This window comes from Octopus bimaculoides, chromosome 15, assembly GCF_001194135.2.
Source record: "Octopus bimaculoides isolate UCB-OBI-ISO-001 chromosome 15, ASM119413v2, whole genome shotgun sequence".
NCBI lineage: Eukaryota > Metazoa > Mollusca > Cephalopoda > Octopoda > Octopodidae > Octopus > Octopus bimaculoides.
In genome coordinates, this window is record NC_068995.1 from 5,258,789 (window position 1) to 5,268,502 (window position 9,714).

Consider the following 9,714-nt stretch of genomic DNA (forward strand, 5'->3'; position numbering starts at 1 on the left):
CAGCACCATCACAAGCAGCACCACCATAACCCCTGCCACGGATGGTCATCAATAGAAGCCTTTGAACATAGGTATGCTCGATCGATGGTGACCAGAGGCTAAACGGCAACAACAACAAAAACGTCACAAACTGCAACTACGAGACGACGATCACCACCACCACCACCACCATCAGTTAAAACAATAGCAACACGTGGCAATGACAACAACAACAACAGTGTGAAGAACAAACACAGTTGTTATTGCAACAATAACAGGCAGAACAATGATTGGTACTCCGTCGGTTACGACGACGACAAGGGTTTCAGTTGACCCGGTCAATGAAACAGCCTGCTTGCGAAATTAACATGCAAGTGGCTGAGTACTCTATAGACATGCGTATCTTTTAACATGGTTCTTACAGAGATTCAGTGTGACACAGAATGGGATAATACTCCCCCCACCTTTGAATTACAGGTACAAATCATTTTTCTCAGTTGAGTGGACTGGAGCAACATGAAATAAAATGTCTTTTCCAAGGACAGAACGTGCCATCGGGAATCGAACTCATGACTTTACGATCGTCAGCCAAAGCCATGCGCCTTACCAAGAACAATAGCAGCGACAAGAGGAACACCATGTCCATCACTAAATTACAACAACAAAATGAGTAACAGCAGCAACAAGTGGTAACAGCAACAACAATATGAAGAACAATCACAGATGCAATCAATACAACAATAACACCACCAACAACAACGGCAACAACAACTGTAGTTCTCAAGTAATGGTTTCCCTTCGTCTGGCAGAATTTGCGACATCGCAAAAGGTCACGAAAGAAGCCCTTCCGCTTCTCACGAAAATAATACAACAATAAATACAATAAGAAGCAACGAATCAATTGTCACCGAAAATAGTCAACTAAAATATATTGCAATACCATTATTGAAATCGATGTCAAAACCTATGAACTGGTAAACCAATAAATATTCGAACCGTTCAGCCAATTCGATACAATATCAGAGAGGAGAGCGGGGAGGAGAAACAATCAGACGTATTTTATTATTGACATTTTTTTTTTTTACTCAAAATGTTCAAAGGTAAACGTATGAGTGCTGCTCTTTGGGGGTGCCAAAGCCGAGACAAATTTGGCTATTATGTTCAAACTTTGGTGAGGGGGGGGGGGGAAGTCAGATTTTATTCCAACAAAAGTTGATTACCGAATTGGATTTTAGCCAAAAACATTAGCTTGCCTATTATGCACCATGCTTGATAAAAGCACGACGATAAAGAGTATATATATATATATATATATATTTGAGGGAGAATATGGTGATAAAAGAAAATGATGACAAAAGAGTTTGATGATGACTTTCATAGAACCGGCTGATAGCGATAATAATATTGGAAAATTTATAACTAGATACTCCATAGGAATAACAATATCGGCCCTTTTATACAGACGTACGTACGTACGTACGTACCTATGTATATATATATATATATATATATAATATCGGGTGTTCAAAAAGTCTCTCCGCAGTAAGTATTTTTATTGCAAAATAAATATTTATAAGATGGTATAAGACTACAAAGGAATATATTAGACTTTACAAGACTTTAAAAAACTTTATACGCAGTGTTGAAAGTGTTGCATAAAGTGTTGAAAGTGTTGCATAAGTTGACTCTTCTAAAATTAAATTCAACGGGGAGAGACTTTTCGAACACCCTACATATATATATGATAGGTTTGAAAGAGAAAATAAACTATATGTGGTAGATATATGGGGGAAGTAAGAAGAAAAAAGTGAAAATGCACATTGGATATATAAAAAAAATAAATATAGGCTTATTTATGAAAAGTAACGATAAATATATACAATTACATGAACTGAGATAGAATTAAGAGGAATTAAATTCATTATTTTGAATTGTTAAAGGGATTCAGACTATACCTGTATTGCCAGTTGCTGTTCACTGGCTTTGAATGTACACCGATTACCAAACGGTGTCAGGTCTACTAGTCCCAGAGAAAAAAAAGATTATATGCAAGATAGGTAAGTAGTTCTGGGATTGGTGCAATTAGTGTAGATGTAATACTGTAATATGAATGGTGTATGGAATGTATGGGAATTACTGGTATTAATGGTTAGGTTAGCAGTGTTCTGTATTATGTTATGTGTTCATGTTGAGTTGCAGATTATATTTATTGATGAAAGTTGCTTCTTTATTCTTTCTTTGCTGAAATGAGGTATTCTGTGAACATTGGTATAAAGGGAAACTTTGAAAGTTGGGATAAAGGTTCCGAGCACACTTTTCTGTGTGTTCACTGACCAGTAACTGTCTGTATTTTGGGTAGCGGATTTATTCTTCCTGAAGAGTTGTATTTATTTTTTTATATCTAATGTGCATTTTCGCTTTTTTCTTCTTACTTTTCCCATCTCTTTCTCTCTCTCTCTCTCTCTCTCTCTCTCTCTCTCTCTCTCTATATATATATATATATATATATATATATATGTGAGCGTGTCTGGTGAGTGACAGGCGGCCTGAGTTCGATACCTGACACGGGAACACAATCTTTTTTTTTTATTGGCGTAGAGGTGGCTGTGTGTGATTTAGAAGCTTGCTTACCAACCATGTGGACTTGGGTTCAGTGTCACTGGGTGACACTTTGGGCAACTGTCTTTTATTATAATCCCTAGGCCAGCCAAAATCTTGTGAGTGGATTTTGTAGAGTGACAGAAACTGAAAGAAGCTCATCGCGTTTATGTATGTAGGTATGCATGTATATATATATATATATATATATATATATATATATATGTGTGTGTGTGTGTGTGTGTGTGTGTGTTTTTATCCTCCTCCACTTCTTGACAACCTGTGTCGGTTTCTTTACTCCCCGTAACTTAGCAGTTCGCCAAACAGTTCGATACAATAAGTACTAGGCTTAAGCGAATAAATACTGGGGTTGATTCGTTCGACCAAACCCTTCAAAGCACTGCCCCAGCATGGCCGCAGTTCAATGACTGAAACGGCAGACGATGTATGTTTATATAATTATTGTACTTGTGCAATACTTTCGCAGATTTATTGATGTGGAACGGTATCTTGAAAGAGATACCCTGTTGTTCTTTTGGGTGGGTCTTTCTGCTTCGCTTCTTCCTTATCAATTAGCCAATTTATTAATTGATTGGTTTCTCAAAAACCGTTCGTCGCACCTTGTGACCTTACCGACGATGTATCCCACGCATAATTATTCCGTGCTTGCTTCTCGAAATGTAAGGAGGAATATTTCTGTTTTGATATTTATAATGTATAAACTCTGCGCACACAGTTTACGACTACAAACGCACTGTAAGGAATTCATACGAAAAGATGACAGACCTTGTCAGAAAAGATGAATCGAGAACACAGTCGTGTATTCAAACACGTAAATGCACACACACACACACACACACACACACACACACACACACACACACACACACACACACACACACACACACACACACACACACACACACACATGCAAATGCACAGATGCAACACGCGCATAGATGCGTACATGTACAAATGCATACACGTATACAGACGCACATATCCACTTTCACACACATGCACAGATGCACGTGCACACATACACTCAATGACACAAAGACACACATACACAAATATTATGCACATACATATGCAAGTACAAACACACGCACTGACGCACACACGTATACACGTACTGGCACACACATCCACACAAATACGCAGACACGTACACACACAAGCACGGACGCGCACACACACATACGCACAGACGCATACACACTCACGTACACGCATGCGCAGACGCACACATACGTATGCACAGACGCATATAAAGTTCTATATAATTACACATGCACAGGTGCACATACACACATACATGTACCTGCAGAAGCACATACACATATATACACAAATACGCACAGGCGGATACATACACACACACACACCTATGCTCGTACACATACACAGACGTACACACAGACACCCATGCACGTAAACGTATATGCAGAGACGCGCACATGCATACATACACATATGCACACATGCACGGGTGCACATACAAGCATATTGTTTAAGTAGCTGCACCCTAACTTCGTAAAAATCAATTTTCCTAATAAGATTTATTAATCAATCATCTTAAGGGTGAATCTCAAAATGTAACTCATTATAATAGCCTGTAATATTTTGGGTTAAAAGCCCCTGGGATGGGGAAAAGGTCAAAGAGTTTACCCATTTCGTGACTCCCTCTTGAAATGATTTCACATCTCGAAACCCCCAAATGTTCTAGAAAACATTTCAATGTAACAACTTTCAACTTTAAATTTAACGAACTTGTTTCAGAATGAAGTGATAGTATGTTGTCACCTTAATGTGATAGTCCCATAAAAGGGAAGAACACTACTGTTATTTAGCCCCAGGAAACACCGTTTCCAGTTGGCCATGACACATTTCCTGTGTCCTTGTTTTCCACTTTGAAAACAAGGACACAGGAAATGTGTCAAGTCCCATAGGAAACGGTGTTTCCTAGGGCTAAATAACGGTAGTGTTCTTCCCTTTCATGGGATTGTCACATTAAGTTGACAACATACTATCACTTTATCGTGCTGCTACAGCCATAAATCTCTTTGAGAGATTTAGAAATATATTATTTCTATTGTTTCAGAATTTCCAAAATATAATTGAGAATCTCGTTTATTTCAGACTTACTTCATTCACACACATCTTCCACCCAATTCCACCCGATATGGCATTATATCCGATTCTTTCTCCATTCAAGAGCTATCTCCTGAATATGACACCACTCTCGTCAGTTCTACTGGGTCTTCATTTGTTTTCCATCCCTAATTGTACCGAAGGAGCGTAGCTAAGTGTTTAGCGTATTTGGTTCACGGGTGGAAGGTCACGAGTTCAACTCCCGGCGGCGCGTTGTGCCCTTGAGCAAGACACTCCAGTCCACTCGGCTATCAAAAATGAGTTGTGCCTATAATTCAAAGAGTCAGCCTTCTCACATTCTGTGTCACGCTGAATCTCCAGAACTACATTAAGGGCACGCGTGTCTGTGGAGAACTCAGCCACTTGAAGGTTAATTTTACGAGCAAGCCATTCCATTGATCGGATCAGCTGGAACATTCAGCGTCGTAACTGACATAGTGCCAATTTTTTTGTTTCATCCCTAATTCTACTCCACATATTACAATTTCTGTAACATATGGCATTTCTTCCACTACATTTTGAAAAACAGAACATGTTGAAACTTAGATGTCATAGCGACCTTTCTAAAATTTCAATTTTTTTTTACTCTCACTCATGAGTAGAGTTCCTTATTCAGTTAATGTCTGTATGATAAATAAGAAGAAAAAAACGTCAATACAAATACATACACATGCATATACGTGTATTTGTGTGTGTGTGTGTGTGTGTGTGTGTGTGTGTGTGTGTGTATACGCATGCACATGTATGTATGTGTGTATATATATATATATATATATTGTTACATACATACGTTACATATATGTACATATATGTGTGTGCATGCATATATATGAATACATATTTGTATCTCCATCCTCTCTCACTTTACGCAAACACACACCTACATATACACACCTACATATACACACCCTCATTTATAGACACATACACACAGTAACAAAAACAAATAAAAAGGTGTATGAACAAGTAACTGGAGATCAAAGAACTTAATTATCGATCAGTTTTAATGTAGGTTATTGATGATCTGAAGTAAACCTTGAAATATATATAAATATAGATATATCGATTTCTAGTCTTTGATGGAAAGCCAAATATTTGTATGGGAGTAAAGAAATATAGTCAACTGAACTGCACCCCCGTATACATCTGGTATTGATGTTACCGTTGTTTATTGCTAGATTAGCGAAGGTCTCTTGTCGCTTATAGCTTCTTTCACATGTAAAATATGTTGTAGGAATATTAAATTAACCCTTTTAATCCTTGACCGATACTTCGTTTTATCAAATCCCCGATGGATAAAAACAAAGTTGGCGTTAGCGAGATTTGAACTCAGAAGGGCTAATTCAAAATACCAAAGGTTTTCTTTTTAATTTTATGACACTCTAGGCTTTCTGCCAATCCACTGCAACTTAAATCGAGCTAACTAATGGTTAAAAAACGCCGTCTGAGACCATTCCATCCTTACATATCAGGGACGAGAGTGTCCATAGTGGTGTTCCTTTATAAAGGCGGTAGTGTGTGATTTAGGAAGGGTTTGGCTTCTATTTCTTATATATCTCGCAACCGCAAAGGGGATTCCCATACTTGTGAAAGGTCAGTGTTGTATTGATCGATTATTCCAATCATTGATATACACAAATTTCTGCATATGTAAGACATCTTATCACTGAGCTACAGGTTCTGTTAGATTCTACTACGACGATAACATCTATTAGAGCCAAATCCGTGACCATTGTTGTTCTATGCCCGCACACAAAGACTAGGCTGCTCGTGTCTTGGAGCTTGGAAATTAACTACGAGAATTTGTTATTTCTTGACATTTTCTACTCAGTTCTTTGTAAGGTACTAAATATATGTTTTCGGGAAATTACGAGGAAATTTCAATCACTCAATCAGTCGATTTATCTATCTATCTCTGTCCCCCCCCTCTCTCTCTCTATATATATAAATAATTTTTTCGAATTATTTTTCTGTTCCCTTCAGAGAACATTAATATATCTTCGAATCCTCTCAATCTCCACAGCTGCAGCTTTCAAATAATTGTAGAGTTATCTACATTATACTGGTTTCAGGTATTCAGAATTATGATGTGTTCTGTATACAAATGTACATGCTAACACACACACACACACACACACATAACTCACTAAGCCACACGCCTTCACATTATATATATATTCTTTTATTCTATTACTTGTTTCAATCAGTAGACTTCGGCCATGCTGGGGCACCACCTTGAAGAATTTTATTCAAATGTATCGACCCCAGTACTTTTATTTTATCAAGCCTGGTTCTATTGTTCACTTTTGCCGAACCGCTAATCTACGGGGATGTAAACACACCAACACCTGGTTCTCAAGTGGTGGTGGTCGGGCACACACGCACACACACGTATATCTCGCTTAAAACACCTGTGTATATGCACTGAGCACATAGACATGAGATGTGTAGCACTAAATTGCGATTTACTTCGCTTGATATTCATTCATTTATTTAAACTTAGACAGATTTTATCATCGGATTTCATTTTGATGTTGCACCCTTTTCTCTCTACTGAAATGGAAATAACAAAATGGAATGATTTTACAAACTGCCCGCGGCACATGCAACGAATGTAGCGGAGAACATTCTCATAAATAAGTAATTTCACCGCATCACATTTTAGCAGCTTCCCGTATTACGTGACACGTTTGTAGCAAAGAACGTTTTTATATAATATATTGGTAGAGTTCCTGCTTCGTAAATTCCTTCCAGTCAAAACACGGCATTTTTCTGAATGGAAGCTTATATATTTTCGAGCTAATATCAACTCATTCCTTATACTTTCTTTCATTTTCGGCTGTACCAATCTTTTTATAACATTCTATACACAGAAAGACGAACAAAAATAAAAGAAAATGAAAATAGAAAAGTATAAATTTCCATGTTTTCTTTGGTTTCGCTTGAAATTCATATAAGTTGCTGTTGCTGTTTAGTTCGGGTGAGATCTATGATCAAAAACATTCTAGCCGTGACCACCTAGTTTTTAAATATACTTTGATCTACATTATTTAATGTGCTCTCCCGGCTTTTTAAGAAATTCTAAAGCTATCTTATGACAAGAAAGGATAAATCTAGGGCCTTATTTCCGCAAAGGGATGTTGTTATCTATCCAATCTGACGAACCACTGAGGGACAGAAATGCTTTAGTGTGGTCGTACGACCTGATAGAAAATGCAACTAAATGACCCTCACAGCACACTCAACTACCTTTAAAATTAAGCAACATGGGCAACAACAATATTCTTTTCTAGGTCCGAAATGTTTTTGGGCCAGTCGATTGCATCGACTCCAGTACACAGCTGGTACTTAATTTATCGACTCCGAAAGGATGAAAGGCAAAATCGACCCTGGCGAGATTTGAACCCAGAACGTAAAGACAAATGAAATACCGCTAAGCATTTCGCCTGGTGTGCTAACGCTTCTGCCAGCTCACCGCCTTGATATTAACTTAAAAATGGAGGGACCCCTACACGGTCAATGAAAGCGTTAGAAATAACAGCCAAATCTATCGAAAAATCTCATCAATCATACACTATTTAGTAAAGGACATTTTCGATACATTGGTCAGGATTGGAACGTCTTTGATTGTATGTCTGTTCGATCATGACTCACCTAGGGCTAAACATCAGAAATAAAGATGAATAATCATTGGAAGAAAATAACTTAATAGGAATATATTTAAGAACCGGGAAGAAATGGTCTTTTCTGAGCCCTAAGTCTTTATCTAAATATATTAGAACAGCAAGTTATCAACCAGGAATTTGAACCGGCACCCACCGCCCATGCTGGAGTGAATTTCATTTGTCGAATACTTGGAAACTTGAAAAAAAAAAAGTAGTGCGTGGTTGTGTGTGAGTGTGTGAGAGAGTGTGAGTGTATGAGAGAGTATATGTGTGTGAGAGAGATAGAGAGAGAGACAGACAGAGACAGAGAGAGTGTGAATGCAAGTGTAAATATAGGTGTGTATGAGTGAATGAATGTATGTATGTGCGAATTTAGGGAGTGAGTGTGTGAGTGCTGGTGAATGTGTGAGTGAGTGTAGGTATGTGTGTGAGTGAGCGTAAGTGTGTGTGTGTGTGTGTGTGTGTGTGTGTGTGTGAGAGAGAGAGAGTGTAGGTATGTGTGTGTGATCCTTTTATCCTAATGTAATGATACAAAAGAACAGACCCAGCAACTCCTCTTTCAAAAATGAAACAAAAAAAGCCACTCTTAACAAGACCACCACCACCACCACCAGCAACTCTATACTGCATCATCTAAAAATCATCCCACCTCTACCATCGACTATCCTTTCCTCCATTATTAAATATTAAAAAAGAAAATAACCTGCAAAAAGCCAACAACGATCATGTTGAAATAGTGAGATCCAAGTGGATGGCGGAGAAGATTTAAATATCAACCAAGTGTTATAATTCTTAATTATTCAGAAAGCATTTTGCTCTATTAACTCGTAATTAAATTTACCAAGATTAAGTGCTCTGGAATCAAATTGATAGATTTTAATCCAATGCACTTTGTTGCAATATAAATTGCTGCAATTTTGCCGAAAAAAGGTGAAATATTCCGTAATGCATGTTGCATTGTTAAGGCAGTTTTTTTAAAACAACGAAAAATGGGATTTTTGCACGAAAGCCAGCTACAACCCTTTTGTTAAGATATTTCTTTTCCTTAAAAAAAAAAAAATGCTGTTTTACATTCATCTTTTGTCAACGGCAGCTGTAATAATAACGATTTTTTTTTAGGGGGTGGGGGTAATTTTTGAGAATTAAGTATTCATGTTCTATAGATTCTGCCTGGAAATTACTATCCTTATCTTTGTTTGTCATCGGAATACGCTGAAATGGAAGTGGAAAACCGGAGAGAGGAGGAGGCGGAGGAGAAAATGGGGTTGAAAACTGTAAGAGCAATTACACAGAATATGTATTATATATATATATATAT